General features: G+C 67.0%; 2 protein-coding genes across 10 annotated transcripts in view; one reads left to right on the top strand and one right to left on the bottom strand.

The window, feature by feature from the left end:
* LOC125686015 (uncharacterized) overlaps positions 1 to 15,184 on the top strand; it is a 130,630-nt gene that overhangs the window by 77,860 nt on the left and 37,586 nt on the right. The window lies entirely within an intron of this gene.
* The window catches only part of LOC125686019 (protein bassoon-like), a 45,354-nt gene that overhangs the window by 13,478 nt on the left and 16,692 nt on the right, over positions 1 to 15,184 (bottom strand). The window contains exon 2 of one of the 5 annotated variants that reach the window (XM_048929634.1): positions 8,393 to 8,422. The exons of the other annotated variants lie outside the window; for them this stretch is intronic. The gene's annotated coding sequence lies outside the window, so the exon portion shown is untranslated. Of the gene's footprint in view, positions 1 to 8,392; positions 8,423 to 15,184 lie in introns of those variants that run through there. 5 annotated transcript variants of the gene reach the window in all.

The raw sequence follows: 15,184 nt of genomic DNA, 5'->3' as shown, positions 1-15,184 counted from the left end.
GGCTCATGCCTGCCTGCATTGGCTAGCTGACTGGAGTCCTGGCTCCTGCCTGCCTGCATTGACAGGATGGCTGGAGTCCTGGCTATTGCCTGCCAGCCATGTCCGGCTGGCTGGAGTCCTGGCCACTGCCTGCCTGCCTTGTCTCGCAGCCTGTAGTCGAGGTCCTTGCTTGCCTGCCTTGGATTGCTGGCTGGAGTCCTGGCTCCTGCCTGCCTGCCTTGGCTGGCTGACTGGAGTCCTGGCACCCGCCTGCCTACCTTGGCTGGCTGCCTGGAGTCCGGGCCCCTGCCTGCCTGCCTTGGCTGGATGGCTGGAGTCCTGCCTCCGGCCTGCCTGCCTTGGCTGGCTGGCTGGAGTCCTGGCTCCTGCCTGGCTGCCTTGGCTTGCTGACTGGAGTCCTGGCCCCTGCCTGCCTGCCTTGGCTGGCTGGCTGGAGTCCGGGCCCCTGCCTGCCTGCCTTGGCTGGATGGCTGGAGTCCTGCCTCCGGCCTGCCTGCCTTGTCTGGCTGGCTGGAGTCCTGGCTCCTGCCTGGCTGCCTTGGCTGGCTGGCTGGAGTCCGGGCCCCTGCCTGCCTGCCTTCGCTGGCTGGCTGGAGCCCTGGCCACTGCCTGCCTGCCTTGGCTGGCTGGCTGGAGTCCTGGCCCCTGCCTGCCTGCCTTGGCTGGCTGACTGGAGTCCTGGCACCTGCCTGCCTGCCTTGGCTGGCTGGCTGGAGTCCGGGCCCCTGCCTGCCTGCCTTGGCTAGCTGGCTGGAGTCCTGACTCCTGCCTGCCTGCCTTGGCTGGATGGCTGGAGTCCTGGCCCCTGCCTGCCTGCCTTGGCTGGCTGGCTGGAGTCCGGGCCCCTGCCTGCCTGCCTTGGCTGGATGGCTGGAGTCCTGGCTCCTGCCTGCCTGCCTTGGCTGGCTGGCTGGAGTCCTGGCTCCTGCCTGGCTGCCTTGGCTGGCTGGCTGGAGTCCTGGCCCCTGCCTGCCTGCCTTGGCAGGCTGGCTGCAGTCCGGGCCCCTGCCTGCCTGCCTTGGCTGGCTGGCTGGAGTCCTGGCTCCTGCGTGGCTGCCTTGGCTGGCTGGCTGGAGTCCTGGCCCCTGCCTGCCTGCCTTGGCTGCCTGGCTGGAGTCCGGGCCCCTGCCTGCCTGCCTTGGCTGGATGGCTGGAGTCCTGGCTCCTGCCTGCCTAACTTGGCTGGATGGCTGGAGTCCTGGCTCCTGCCTTCCTGCCTTGGCTGGATGGCTGGAGTCCTGCCTCCTGCCTGTCTGCCTTGACAGGATGGCTGGAGTCCTGGCTCATGCCTGCCTGCCATGTCCGGCTGGCTGGATTCCTGGCCACTGCCTGCCTGCCTTGTCTGGCAGCCTTTAGTCGTGGTCCTTGCTTGCCTGCCTTGGCTACCCGGCTGGAGTCCTGGCTCCTGCCTGGCTGCCTTGGATACCTGGCTGGAGTCCTGGCTCCTGCCTGCCTGCCTTGGCTTGCTGACTGGAGTCCTGGCTCCTGCCTGCCTGCTTTGGCGGGCTGGCTGGAGTCTTGGCTCCTGCCTGCCTGCCTTGGCTGGCTGACTGGAGTCCTGGCTCCTGCCTGCCTGCCTTGGCTACCTGGCTGGAGTCCTGGCTCCTGCCTGCCTGCATTGGCTAGCTGACTGGAGTCCTGGCTCCTGCCTGCCTGGCTTGGCTAGCTGGCTGGAGTCCTGGCTCCTGCCTGCCTGCATTGACTGGATGGCTGGAGTCCTGGCTATTGCCTGCCAGCCATGTCCGGCTGGCTGGAGTCCTGGCCACTGCCTGCCTGCCTTGTCTGGCAGCCTGTAGTCGAGGTCCTTGCTTGCCTGCCTTGGATTGCTGGCTGGAGTCCTGGCTCCTGGCTGCCTACCTTGGCTGGCTGGCTGGATTCCTGGCTCCTGGCTGCCTACCTTGGTTGGCTGGCTGGAGTCCTGGCCACTGCCTGCCTGCCTTGGCTGGCTGGCTGGAGTCCGGGCCCCTGCCTGCCTGCGTTCGCTGGCAGCCTGTAGTCGTGGTCCTTGCTTGCCTGCCTTGGCTACCTGGCTGGAGTCCTGGCTCCTGCCTGCCTGCCTTGGCTTGCTGACTGGAGTCCAGGCTCCTGCCTGCCTGCTTTGGCTACCTGGCTGGAGTCCTGGCTCCTGCCTGCCTGCATTGGCTAGCTGACTGGAGTCCTGGCTCCTGCCTGCCTGCCTTGGCTGGCTGACTGGAGTCCTGGCTCCTGCCTGCCTGCCTTGGCTGGATGGCTGGAGTCCTGGCTCCTGCCTGCCTGCCTTGGCTGGCTGGCTGGAGTCCTGGCTCCTGCCTGCCTGCCTTGGCTGGCTGGCTGGAGTCCTGGCCCCTGCCTGCCTGCCTTGGCTGCCTGGCTGGAGTCCGGGCCCCTGCCTGCCTGCCTTGGCTAGCTGGCTGGAGTCCTGACTCCTGTCTTCCTGCCTTGGCTGGCTGGCTGGAGTCCTGGCTCCTGCCTGGCTCCCGTGGTAGGCTGGCTGGAGTCCTGGCTCCTGCCTGCCTGCCTTGGCTGGCTGGCTGGAGTCCTGGCCCCTGCCTACCTGCCTTGGCTGGCTGACTGGAGTCCTGGCCCCTGCCTGCCTACCTTGGCTGGCTGGCTGGAGTCCGGGCCCCTGCCTGCCTACCTTGGCTGGCTGGCTGCAGTCCTGGCTCCTGACTTCCTGCCTTGGCTGGATGGCTGGAGTCCTGGCTCCTGCCTGGCTGCCTTGGCTGGGTGGCTAGAGTCCTGGCTCCTGCCTACCTGCCTGCCTTGACTGGATGGCTGGAGTCCTGGCTCCTGCCTGCCTGCCTTGGCGGGCTAGCTGGAACTGCGGACCATGCCTGCCTCTTTTGTCTGGCTGGCTGTGGTTGTGGCCCCTGCCTGCCTGCCTTGGCTGGCTTGATGGAACCGTGGCCCTCCTTGCCTGCCTTGGCTGGCTGGCTGGAGTCTTGGCTCCTGCCTGCCTGCCTTGGTTGGCTGACTGGAGTCCGGGCCCCTGCCTGCCTGCCTTGGCTGGCTTTCTGGAGTCCTGGCTCCTGCCTGCCTGCCTTGGCTACCTGGCTGGAGTCCTGGCTCCTGCCTGCCTGCATTGGCTTGCTGACTGGAGTCCTGGCTCCTACCTGCCTGCCTTGGCTAGCTGGCTGGAGTCCTGGCTCCTGCCTGCCTGCCTTGTCTGGATGGCTGCAGTCCTGTCTCTTGCCTGCCTGCCATGTCCGGCTGGCAGGATTCCTGGCCACGGCCTGCCTGCCTTGTCTGGCAGCCTGTAGTCGTGGTCCTTGCTTGCCTGCCTTGGCTTGCTGGCTGGAGTCCTGGCTCCAGCCTGGCTGCCTTGGCTACCTGGCTGGAGTCCTGGCTCCTGCCTGGCTGCCTTGGCTTGCTGGCTGGAGTCCTGGCTCCTGCCTGCCTGCCTTGGCTACCTGGCTGGAGTCCTGGCTCCTGCCTGCCTGCCTTGGCTGGCTGGCTGGAGTCCTGGCTCCTGCCTGCCTGCCTTGGCTTGCTGACTGGAGTCCTGGCACCTGCCTGCCTGCCTTGGCTTGCTGGCTGGAGTCTTGGCTCCTGCCTGCCTGCCTTGGCTGGCTGACTGGAGTCCTGGCCTCTGCCTGCCTGCCTTGGTTGGCTGGCTGGAGTCCGGGCCCCTGCCTGCCTGCCTTGGCTGGCTGGCTGGAGTCGTGGACCTTGCTTGCCTGCCTTGGCTTGCTAGTGGGAGTCCTGGCTCCTGCCTGGCTGCCTTGGCTACCTGGCTGGAGTCCTGGCTCCTGCCTGCCTGCCTTGGCTGGCTGACTGGAGTCCTGGCTCCTGCCTGCCTGCCTTGCCTGGCTGGCTGGAGTCCTGGCTCCTGCCTGCCTGCATTGGCTAGCTGACTGGAGTCCTGGCTCCTGCCTGGCTGCCTTGTCTACCTGGCTGGAGTCCTGGCTCCTGCCTGGCTGCCTTGGCTACATGGCTGGAGTCCTGGCTCCTGCCTGCCTGCCTTGGCTGGCTGTCTGGAGTCCTGGCTCCTGCCTTCCTGCCTTGGCTGGATGGCTGGTGTCCGAGGCCCTGCCTGCCTGCCTTGGATGGCTGGCTGGAGTCCTGGCTCCTGCCTGCCTGCCTTGGCTGGCTGGCTGGAGTCCTGGCTCCTGCCTGCCTACCTTGGCTGGCTGCCTGGAGTCCGGGCCCCTGCCTGCCTGCCTTGGCTAGCTGGCTGGAGTCCTGGCTCCTGCCTGGCTGCCTTGGCTGGCTGACTGGAGTCCTGGCCCCTGCCTGCCTGCCTTGGTTACCTGGCGGGAGTCCTGGCTCTTGCCTGCCTGCCTTGGCTGGGTGGCTAGAGTCCTGGCTCCTGCCTGCCTGCCATGTCCGGCTCGCTGGATTCCTGGCCACTGCCTGCCTGCCTTGTCTGGCAGCCTGTAGTCGTGGTCCTTGCTTGCCTGCCTTGGCTACCCGGCTGGAGTCCTGGCTCCTGCCTGGCTGCCTTGGCTACCTGGCTGGAGTCCTGGCTCCTGCCTGCCTGCCTTGGCTTGCTGACTGGAGTCCTGGCTCCTGCCTGCCTGCTTTGACGGGCTGGCTGGAGTCTTTGCTCCTGCCTGCCTGCCTTGGCTGGCTGACTGGAGTCCTGGATCCTGCCTGCCTGCCTTGGCTATTTGGCTGGAGTCCTGGCTCATGCCTGCCTGCATTGGCTAGCTGACTGGAGTCCTGGCTCCTGCCTGCCTGCATTGACAGGATGGCTGGAGTCCTGGCTATTGCCTGCCAGCCATGTCCGGCTGGCTGGAGTCCTGGCCACTGCCTGCCTGCCTTGTCTCGCAGCCTGTAGTCGAGGTCCTTGCTTGCCTGCCTTGGATTGCTGGCTGGAGTCCTGGCTCCTGCCTGCCTGCCTTGGCTGGCTGACTGGAGTCCTGGCACCCGCCTGCCTACCTTGGCTGGCTGCCTGGAGTCCGGGCCCCTGCCTGCCTGCCTTGGCTGGATGGCTGGAGTCCTGCCTCCGGCCTGCCTGCCTTGGCTGGCTGGCTGGAGTCCTGGCTCCTGCCTTGCTGCCTTGGCTTACTGACTGGAGTCCTGGCCCCTGCCTGCCTGCCTTGGCTGGCTGGCTGGAGTCCGGGCCCCTGCCTGCCTGCCTTGGCTGGATGGCTGGAGTCCTGCCTCCGGCCTGCCTGCCTTGGCTGGCTGGCTGGAGTCCTGGCTCCTGCCTTGCTGCCTTGGCTTACTGACTGGAGTCCTGGCCCCTGCCTGCCTGCCTTGGCTGGCTGGCTGGAGTCCGGGCCCCTGCCTGCCTGCCTTGGCTGGATGGCTGGAGTCCTGGCTCCGGCCTGCCTGCCTTGTCTGGCTGGCTGGAGTCCTGGCTCCTGCCTGGCTGCCTTGGCTTGCTGGCTGGAGTCCTGGCCCCTGCCTGCCTGCCTTGGCTGGCTGGCTGGAGTCCGGGCCCCTGCCTGCCTGCCTTCGCTGGCTGGCTGGAGCCCTGGCCACTGCCTCCCTGCCTTGGCTGGCTGGCTGGAGTCCTGGCCCCTGCCTGCCTGCCTTGGCTGGCTGACTGGAGTCCTGGCACCTGCCTGCCTGCCTTGGCTGGCTGGCTGGAGTCCGGGCCCCTGCCTGCCTGCCTTGGCTAGCTGGCTGGAGTCCTGACTCCTGCCTGCCTGCCTTGGCTGGATGGCTGGAGTCCTGGCCCCTGCCTGCCTGCCTTGGCTGGCTGGCTGGAGTCCGGGCCCCTGCCTGCCTGCCTTGGCTGGCTGGCTGGAGTCCTGACTCCTGCCTGGCTGCCTTGGCTGGCTGGCTGGAGTCCTGGCCCCTTCCTGCCTGCCTTGGCAGGCTGGCTGCAGTCCGGGCCCCTGCCTGCCTGCCTTGGCTGGCTGGCTGGAGTCCTGGCTCCTGCGTGGCTGCCTTGGCTGGCTGGCTGGAGTCCTGGCCCCTGCCTGCCTGCCTTGGCTGCCTGGCTGGAGTCCGGGCCCCTGCCTGCCTGCCTTGGCTGGATGGCTGGAGTCCTGGCTCCTGCCTGCCTAACTTGGCTGGCTGGCTGGAGTCCTGGCTCCTGCCTGCCTAACTTGGCTGGATGGCTGGAGTCCTGGCTCCTGCCTTCCTGCCTTGGCTGGATGGCTGGAGTCCTGGCTCCTGCCTGCCTGCCTTGACAGGATGGCTGGAGTCCTGGCTCATGCCTGCCTGCCATGTCCGGCTGGCTGGATTCCTGGCCACTGCCTGCCTGCCTTGTCTGGCAGCCTGTAGTCGTGGTCCTTGCTTGCCTGCCTTGGCTACCCGGCTGGAGTCCTGGCTCCTGCCTGGCTGCCTTGGATACCTGGCTGGAGTCCTGGCTCCTGCCTGCCTGCCTTGGCTTGCTGACTGGAGTCCTGGCTCCTGCCTGCCTGCTTTGGCGGGCTGGCTGGAGTCTTGGCTCCTGCCTGCCTGCCTTGGCTGGCTGACTGGAGTCCTGGCTCCTGCCTGCCTGCCTTGGCTACCTGGCTGGAGTCCTGGCTCCTGCCTGCCTGCATTGGCTAGCTGACTGGAGTCCTGGCTCCTGCCTGCCTGGCTTGGCTAGCTGGCTGGAGTCCTGGCTCCTGCCTGCCTGCATTGACTGGATGGCTGGAGTCCTGGCTATTGCCTGCCAGCCATGTCCGGCTGGCTGGAGTCCTGGCCACTGCCTGCCTGCCTTGCCTGGCAGCCTGTAGTCGAGGTCCTTGCTTGCCTGCCTTGGATTGCTGGCTGGAGTCCTGGCTCCTGGCTGCCTACCTTGGCTGGCTGGCTGGAGTCCTGGCTCCTGGCTGCCTACCTTGGCTGGCTGGCTGGAGTCCTGGCCACTGCCTGCCTGCCTTGGCTGGCTGGCTGGAGTCCGGGCCCCTGCCTGCCTGCGTTCGCTGGCAGCCTGTAGTCGTGGTCCTTGCTTGCCTGCCTTGGCTACCTGGCTGGAGTCCTGGCTCCTGCCTGCCTGCCTTGGCTTGCTGACTGGAGTCCAGGCTCCTGCCTGCCTGCTTTGGCTACCTGGCTGGAGTCCTGGCTCCTGCCTGCCTGCATTGGCTAGCTGACTGGAGTCCTGGCTCCTGCCTGCCTGCCTTGGCTGGCTGACTGGAGTCCTGGCTCCTGCCTGCCTGCCTTGGCTGGCTGGCTGGAGTCCTGGCTCCTGCCTGCCTGCATTGGCTGGCTGACTGGAGTCCTGGCACCTGCCTGCCTACCTTGGCTGGCTGCCTGGAGTCCGGGCCCCTGCCTGCCTGCCTTGGCTGGATGGCTGGAGTCCTGGCTCCGGCCTGCCTGCCTTGGCTGGCTGGCTGGAGTCCTGACTCCTGCCTGGCTGCCTTGGCTGGCTGGCTGGAGTCCTGGCCCCTGCCTGCCTGCCTTGGCTGGCTGGCTGGAGTCCGGGCCCCTGCCTGCCTGCCTTGGCTAGCTGGCTGGAGTCCTGACTCCTGCCTTCCTGCCTTGGCTGGCTGGCTGGAGTCCTGGCTCCTGCCTGGCTGCCGTGGTAGGCTGGCTGGAGTCCTGGCTCCTGCCTGCCTGCCTTGGCTGGCTGGCTGGAGTCCTGGCCCCTGCCTACCTGCCTTGGCTGGCTGACTGGAGTCCTGGCCCCTGCCTGCCTACCTTGGCTGGCTGTCTGGAGTCCGGGCCCCTGCCTGCCTACCTTGGCTGGCTGGCTGGAGTCCTGGCTCCTGACTTCCTGCCTTGGCTGGATGGCTGGAGTCCTGGCTCATGCCTGCCTGCCTTGGCTGGGTGGCTAGAGTCCTGGCTCCTGCCTACCTGCCTGCCTTGACTGGATGGCTGGAGTCCTGGCTCCTGCCTGCCTGCCTTGGCGGGCTAGCTGGAACTGCGGACCATGCCTGCCTCTTTTGTCTGGCTGGCTGTGGTTGTGGCCCCTGCCTGCCTGCCTTGGCTGGCTTGATGGAACCGTGGCCCTCCTTGCCTGCCTTGGCTGGCTGGCTGGAGTCTTGGCTCCTGCCTGCCTGCCTTGGTTGGCTGACTGGAGTCCTGGCTCCTGCCTGCCTGCCTTGGCTGGCTGCCTGGAGTCTGGGCCCCTGCCTGCCTGCCTTGGCTGGCTGGCTGGAGTCCGGGCCCCTGCCTGCCTGCCTTGGCTGGCTTTCTGGAGTCCTGGCTCCTGCCTGCCTGCCTTGGCTACCTGGCTGGAGTCCTGGCTCCTGCCTGCCTGCATTGGCTTGCTGACTGGAGTCCTGGCTCCTACCTGCCTGCCTAGGCTAGCTGGCTGGAGTCCTGGCTCCTGCCTGCCTGCCTTGTCTGGATGGCTGCAGTCCTGTCTCTTGCCTGCCTGCCATGTCCGGCTGGCAGGATTCCTGGCCACGGCCTGCCTGCCTTGTCTGGCAGCCTGTAGTCGTGGTCCTTGCTTGCCTGCCTTGGCTTGCTGGCTGGAGTCCTGGCCCTGCCTGGCTGCCTTGGCTACCTGGCTGGAGTCCTGGCTCCTGCCTGGCTGCCTTGGCTTGCTGGCTGGAGTCCTGGCTCCTGCCTGCCTGCCTTGGCTACCTGGCTGGAGTCCTGGCTCCTGCCTGCCTGCCTTGGCTGGCTGGCTGGAGTCCTGGCTCCTGCCTGCCTGCCTTGGCTAGCTGGCTGGAGTCCTGACTCCTGCCTGCCTGCCTTGGCTATCTGGCTGGAGTCCTGGCCCCTGCCTGCCTGCCTTGGCTGGCTGGCTGGAGTCCGGGCCCCTGCCTGCCTGCCTTGGCTGGCTGGCTGGAGTCCTGACTCCTGCCTGGCTGCCTTGGCTGGCTGGCTGGAGTCCTGGCCCCTTCCTGCCTGCCTTGGCAGGCTGGCTGCAGTCCGGGCCCCTGCCTGCCTGCCTTGGCTGGCTGGCTGGAGTCCTGGCTCCTGCGTGGCTGCCTTGGCTGGCTGGCTGGAGTCCTGGCCCCTGCCTGCCTGCCTTGGCTGCCTGGCTGGAGTCCGGGCCCCTGCCTGCCTGCCTTGGCTGGATGGCTGGAGTCCTGGCTCCTGCCTGCCTAACTTGGCTGGCTGGCTGGAGTCCTGGCTCCTGCCTGCCTAACTTGGCTGGATGGCTGGAGTCCTGGATCCTGCCTTCCTGCCTTGGCTGGATGGCTGGAGTCCTGGCTCCTGCCTGCCTGCCTTGACAGGATGGCTGGAGTCCTGGCTCATGCCTGCCTGCCATGTCCGGCTGGCTGGATTCCTGGCCACTGCCTGCCTGCCTTGTCTGGCAGCCTGTAGTCGTGGTCCTTGCTTGCCTGCCTTGGCTACCCGGCTGGAGTCCTGGCTCCTGCCTGGCTGCCTTGGATACCTGGCTGGAGTCCTGGCTCCTGCCTGCCTGCCTTGGCTTGCTGACTGGAGTCCTGGCTCCTGCCTGCCTGCTTTGGCGGGCTGGCTGGAGTCTTGGCTCCTGCCTGCCTGCCTTGGCTGGCTGACTGGAGTCCTGGCTCCTGCCTGCCTGCCTTGGCTACCTGGCTGGAGTCCTGGCTCCTGCCTGCCTGCATTGGCTAGCTGACTGGAGTCCTGGCTCCTGCCTGCCTGGCTTGGCTAGCTGGCTGGAGTCCTGGCTCCTGCCTGCCTGCATTGACTGGATGGCTGGAGTCCTGGCTATTGCCTGCCAGCCATGTCCGGCTGGCTGGAGTCCTGGCCACTGCCTGCCTGCCTTGCCTGGCAGCCTGTAGTCGAGGTCCTTGCTTGCCTGCCTTGGATTGCTGGCTGGAGTCCTGGCTCCTGGCTGCCTACCTTGGCTGGCTGGCTGGAGTCCTGGCTCCTGGCTGCCTACCTTGGCTGGCTGGCTGGAGTCCTGGCCACTGCCTGCCTGCCTTGGCTGGCTGGCTGGAGTCCGGGCCCCTGCCTGCCTGCGTTCGCTGGCAGCCTGTAGTCGTGGTCCTTGCTTGCCTGCCTTGGCTACCTGGCTGGAGTCCTGGCTCCTGCCTGCCTGCCTTGGCTTGCTGACTGGAGTCCAGGCTCCTGCCTGCCTGCTTTGGCTACCTGGCTGGAGTCCTGGCTCCTGCCTGCCTGCATTGGCTAGCTGACTGGAGTCCTGGCTCCTGCCTGCCTGCCTTGGCTGGCTGACTGGAGTCCTGGCTCCTGCCTGCCTGCCTTGGCTGGCTGGCTGGAGTCCTGGCTCCTGCCTGCCTGCATTGGCTGGCTGACTGGAGTCCTGGCACCTGCCTGCCTACCTTGGCTGGCTTCCTGGAGTCCGGGCCCCTGCCTGCCTGCCTTGGCTGGATGGCTGGAGTCCTGGCTCCGGCCTGCCTGCCTTGGCTGGCTGGCTGGAGTCCTGACTCCTGCCTGGCTGCCTTGGCTGGCTGGCTGGAGTCCTGGCCCCTGCCTGCCTGCCTTGGCTGGCTGGCTGGAGTCCGGGCCCCTGCCTGCCTGCCTTGGCTAGCTGGCTGGAGTCCTGACTCCTGCCTTCCTGCCTTGGCTGGCTGGCTGGAGTCCTGGCTCCTGCCTGGCTGCCGTGGTAGGCTGGCTGGAGTCCTGGCTCCTGCCTGCCTGCCTTGGCTGGCTGGCTGGAGTCCTGGCCCCTGCCTACCTGCCTTGGCTGGCTGACTGGAGTCCTGGCCCCTGCCTGCCTACCTTGGCTGGCTGTCTGGAGTCCGGGCCCCTGCCTGCCTACCTTGGCTGGCTGGCTGGAGTCCTGGCTCCTGACTTCCTGCCTTGGCTGGATGGCTGGAGTCCTGGCTCATGCCTGCCTGCCTTGGCTGGGTGGCTAGAGTCCTGGCTCCTGCCTACCTGCCTGCCTTGACTGGATGGCTGGAGTCCTGGCTCCTGCCTGCCTGCCTTGGCGGGCTAGCTGGAACTGCGGACCATGCCTGCCTCTTTTGTCTGGCTGGCTGTGGTTGTGGCCCCTGCCTGCCTGCCTTGGCTGGCTTGATGGAACCGTGGCCCTCCTTGCCTGCCTTGGCTGGCTGGCTGGAGTCTTGGCTCCTGCCTGCCTGCCTTGGTTGGCTGACTGGAGTCCTGGCTCCTGCCTGCCTGCCTTGGCTGGCTGCCTGGAGTCTGGGCCCCTGCCTGCCTGCCTTGGCTGGCTGGCTGGAGTCCGGGCCCCTGCCTGCCTGCCTTGGCTGGCTTTCTGGAGTCCTGGCTCCTGCCTGCCTGCCTTGGCTACCTGGCTGGAGTCCTGGCTCCTGCCTGCCTGCATTGGCTTGCTGACTGGAGTCCTGGCTCCTACCTGCCTGCCTAGGCTAGCTGGCTGGAGTCCTGGCTCCTGCCTGCCTGCCTTGTCTGGATGGCTGCAGTCCTGTCTCTTGCCTGCCTGCCATGTCCGGCTGGCAGGATTCCTGGCCACGGCCTGCCTGCCTTGTCTGGCAGCCTGTAGTCGTGGTCCTTGCTTGCCTGCCTTGGCTTGCTGGCTGGAGTCCTGGCCCTGCCTGGCTGCCTTGGCTACCTGGCTGGAGTCCTGGCTCCTGCCTGGCTGCCTTGGCTTGCTGGCTGGAGTCCTGGCTCCTGCCTGCCTGCCTTGGCTACCTGGCTGGAGTCCTGGCTCCTGCCTGCCTGCCTTGGCTGGCTGGCTGGAGTCCTGGCTCCTGCCTGCCTGCCTTGGCTTGCTGACTGGAGTCCTGGCACCTGCCTGCCTGCCTTGGCTTGCTGGCTGGAGTCTTGGCTCCTGCCTGCCTGCCTTGGCTGGCTGACTGGAGTCCTGGCCTCTGCCTGCCTGCCTTGGTTGGCTGGCTGGAGTCCGGGCCCCTGCCTGCCTGCCTTGGCTGGCTGGCTGGAGTCGTGGACCTTGCTTGCCTGCCTTGGCTTGCTAGTGGGAGTCCTGGCTCCTGCCTGGCTGCCTTGGCTAACTGGCTGGAGTCCTGGCTCCTGCCTGCCTGCCTTGGCTTGCTGACTGGAGTCCTGGCTCCTGCCTGCCTGCCTTGCCTGGCTGGCTGGAGTCCTGGCCCCTGCCTGCCTGCCTTGGCTGGCTGGAGTCCGTGCCCCTGCCTGCCTGCCTTGGCTGGCTGGCTGGAGTCCTGGCCCCTGCCTGCCTGCCTTGGCTGGCTGGCTGGAGTCCGGGCCCCTGCCTGCCTGCCTTGGCTGGCTTTCTGGAGTCTTGGCTCCTGCCTGCCTGCCTTGGCTTGCTGACTGGAGTCCTGGCTCCTACCTGCCTGCCTTGGCTAGCTGGCTGGAGTCCTGGCTCCTGCCTGCCTGCCTTGACTGGATGGCTGCAGTCCTGTCTCTTGCCTGCCTGCCATGTCCGGCTGGCAGGATTCCTGGCCACTGCCTGCCTGCCTTGTCTGGCAGCCTGTAGTCGTGGTCCTTGCTTGCCTACCTTGGCTTGCTGGCTGGAGTCCTGGCTCCTGCCTGGCAGCCTTGGCTACCTGGCTGGAGTCCTGGCTCCTGCCTGCCTGCCTTGGCTTGCTGACTGGAGTCCTGGCTCCTGCCTGCCTGCCTTGGCTGGCTTGCTGGAGTCTTGGCTCCTGCCTGCCTGCCTTGGCTGGCTGACTGGAGTCCTGGCTCCTGCCTGCCTGCCTTGGCTACCTGGCTGGAGTCCTGGCTCCTGCCTGCCTGCATTGGCTTGCTGACTGGAGTCCTGGCTCCTGCCTGCCTGCCTTGGCTAGCTGGCTGGAGTCCTGGCTCCTGCCTGCCTGCCTTGACTGGATGGCTGGAGTCCTGGCTCTTGCCTGCCTGCCATGTCCGGCTGGCTGGAGTCCTGGCGACTGCCTGCCTGCCTTGTCTGGCAGCCTGTAGTCGAGGTCCTTGCTTGCCTGCCTTGGATTGCTGGCTGGAGTCCTGGCTCCTGCCTGCCTGCCTTGGCTACCTGGCTGGAGTCCTGGCCACTGCCTGCCTGCCTTGGCTGGCTGATTGTAGTCCTGGCACCTGCCTGCCTACCTTGGCTGGCTGCCTGGAGTCCGGGCCCCTGCCTGCCTGCCTTGGCTGGATGGCTGGAGTCCTGGCTCCTGCCTGCCTGCATTGGCTTGCAGACTGGAGTCCTGGCTCCTGCCTGCCTGCCTTGGTTGGCTGACTGGAGTCCTGGCCCCTGCCTGCCTGCCTTGGCTGGCTGGCTGGAGTCCGGGCCCCTGCCTGCCTGCCTTGCCTGGCTGGCTGGAGTCCTGGCTCCTGCCTGCCTGGCTTGGCTAGCTGGCTGGAGTCCTGGCTCCTCCCTGCCTGCATTGGCTTGCTGACTGGAGTCCTTGCTCCTGCCTGGCTGCCTTGTCTGGCTGACTGGAGTCCTGGCTCCTGCCTGCCTGCCTTGTCTTGCTGACTGGAGTCCTGGCTCCTGCCTGCCTGCCTTGGCTACCTGGCTGGAGTCTTGGCTCCTGCCTGCCTGCATTGGCTTGCTGACTGGAGTCCTGGCTCCTGCCTGCCTGGCTTGGCTAGCTGGCTGGAGTCCTGGCTCCTGCCTGCCTGCCTTGACTGGATGGCTGGAGTCCTGGCTCTTGCATGACTGCCATGTCCGGCTGGCCGGAGTCCTGGCCACTGCCTGCCTGCCTTGTCTGGCAGCCTGTAGTCGAGGTCCTTGCTTGCCTGCCTTGTATTGCTGGCTGGAGTCCTGGCTCCTGCCTGCCTGCCTTGGCTACGCGGCTGGAGTCCTGGCCACTGCCTGCCTGCCTTGGCTGGCTGACTGGAGTCCTGGCACCTGCCTGCCTACCTTCGCTACCCGGCTGGAGTCCAGGCCCCTGCCTGCCTGCCTTGGCTGGCTGGCTGGAGTTCTGTCCACTGCCTGCCTGCCATGGCTACCTGGCTGGAGTCCTGGCCCCTGCCTGCCTGCCTTGGCTGGCTGACGGGAGTCCTGGCACCTGCCTGCCTACCTTGGCTTCCTGGCTGGAGTCCGGGCCACTGCCTGCCTACCTTGGCTGGCTGGCTGGAGTCCTGGCTCCTGCCTTCCTGCCTTGGCTGGATGGCTGGAGACCTGGCTCCTGCCTGCCTGCCTTGGCTGGCTGGCTGGAGTCCTGGCCCCTGCCTGCCTGCCTTGGCTGGCTGGCTGGATTCCTGGCTCCTGCCTGCCTGCCTTGGCTGGCTGGCTGGAGTCCTGGCTTCTGCCTGCCTGCCTTGGCTACCTGGCGGGAGTCCTGGCTCCTGCCTGCCTGCCTTGGCTGGATGACTGGAGTCCTAGCTCCTGCCTGCCTGCCATGACTGGCTGGCTGGAGTCCTGGCCACTGCCTGCCTGCCTTGTCTGGCAGCCTGTAGTCGTGGTCCTTGCTTGCCTGTCATGGCTTGCTGGCTGGAGTCCTGGCTCCTGCCTGGCTGCCGTGGAAGGCAGGCTGGAGTCCTGGCTCCTGCCTGCCTGCCTTGGCTGGCTGGCTGGAGTCCTGGCCCCTGCCTGCCTGCCTTGGCTGGCTGACTGGAGTCCTGGCCCCTGCCTGCCTAACTTGGCTGGCTGACTGGAGTCCTGGCCCCTGCCTGCCTGCATTGGCTGGATGGCTGGAGTCCGGGCCCCTGCCTGCCTAAGTTGGCTGGCTGGCTGCAGTCCTGGCTCCTGCCTTCCTGCCTTGGCTGGATGGCTGGAGTCCTGGCTCCTGCCTGGCTGCCTTGGCTGGGTGGCTGGAGTCCTGGCTCCTACCTGCCTGCATTGGCTTGCTGACTGGAGTCCTGGCTCCTGCCTGCCTGCATTGGCTTGCTGACTGGAGTCCTGGCTCCTGCCTGCCTGCCTTGGCTTGCTGACTGGAGTCCTGGCTCCTGCCTGCCTGCCGTGGTAGGCTGGCTGGAGTCCTGGCCCCTGCCTGCCTGCCTTGGCTGGCTAACTGGAGTCCTGGCCCCTGTCTGCCTACCTTGGCTGGCTGGCTGGAGTCCGGGCCCCTGCCTGCCTGCCTTGGCTGGCTAGCTGAAACTGTGGACCCTGCCTGCCTCTTTTGGCTGGCTGGCTGTGGTTGTGGCCCCTGCCTGCCTGCCTTGGCTGGATGACTGGAGTCCTGGCTCCAGCCTGCCTGCCTTGGCTACCTGGCTGGAGTCCTGGCTCCTGCCTGGCTGCCTTGGCTGTGTGGCTAGAGTCCTGGCTCCTGCCTACCTGCCTGCCCTGACTGCCTGGCTAGAATCCTGGCTCCTACCTTCCTGCCCTGGCTACCCGGCTGGAGTCCTGGCTCCTGCCTGCCTGCCTTGGCTACCTGGCTGGAGTCCTGGCTCCTGCCTGCCTGCCTTGGCTAGCTGGCTGGAGTCCTGGCTCCTTCCTGCTTGCCTTGGCTGGCTTGCTGGAGTCCTGGCTCCTGCCTGCCTGCCTTGGATACCTGGCTGGAGTCCGGGCCACTGCCTGCCTGCCTTGGCTGGATGGCTGGAGTCCTGGCTCCTGCCTACCTGCCTGCCTTGACTGCCTGGCTAGAATCCTGGCTCCTGCATGCCTGCCTTGGCTACCCTGCTGCAGTCTTGGCTCCTGCCTGCTTGCAATGGATTGCTGTCTGGAGTCCTGGCCACTGCCTGC

Source organism: Lagopus muta, chromosome 30 (genome assembly GCF_023343835.1).
Source record: "Lagopus muta isolate bLagMut1 chromosome 30, bLagMut1 primary, whole genome shotgun sequence".
Lineage (NCBI taxonomy): Eukaryota > Metazoa > Chordata > Aves > Galliformes > Phasianidae > Lagopus > Lagopus muta.
The sequence above is the reverse complement of the archived record's forward strand: the minus strand, read 5'-3'. Positions and strand labels throughout refer to the sequence as shown.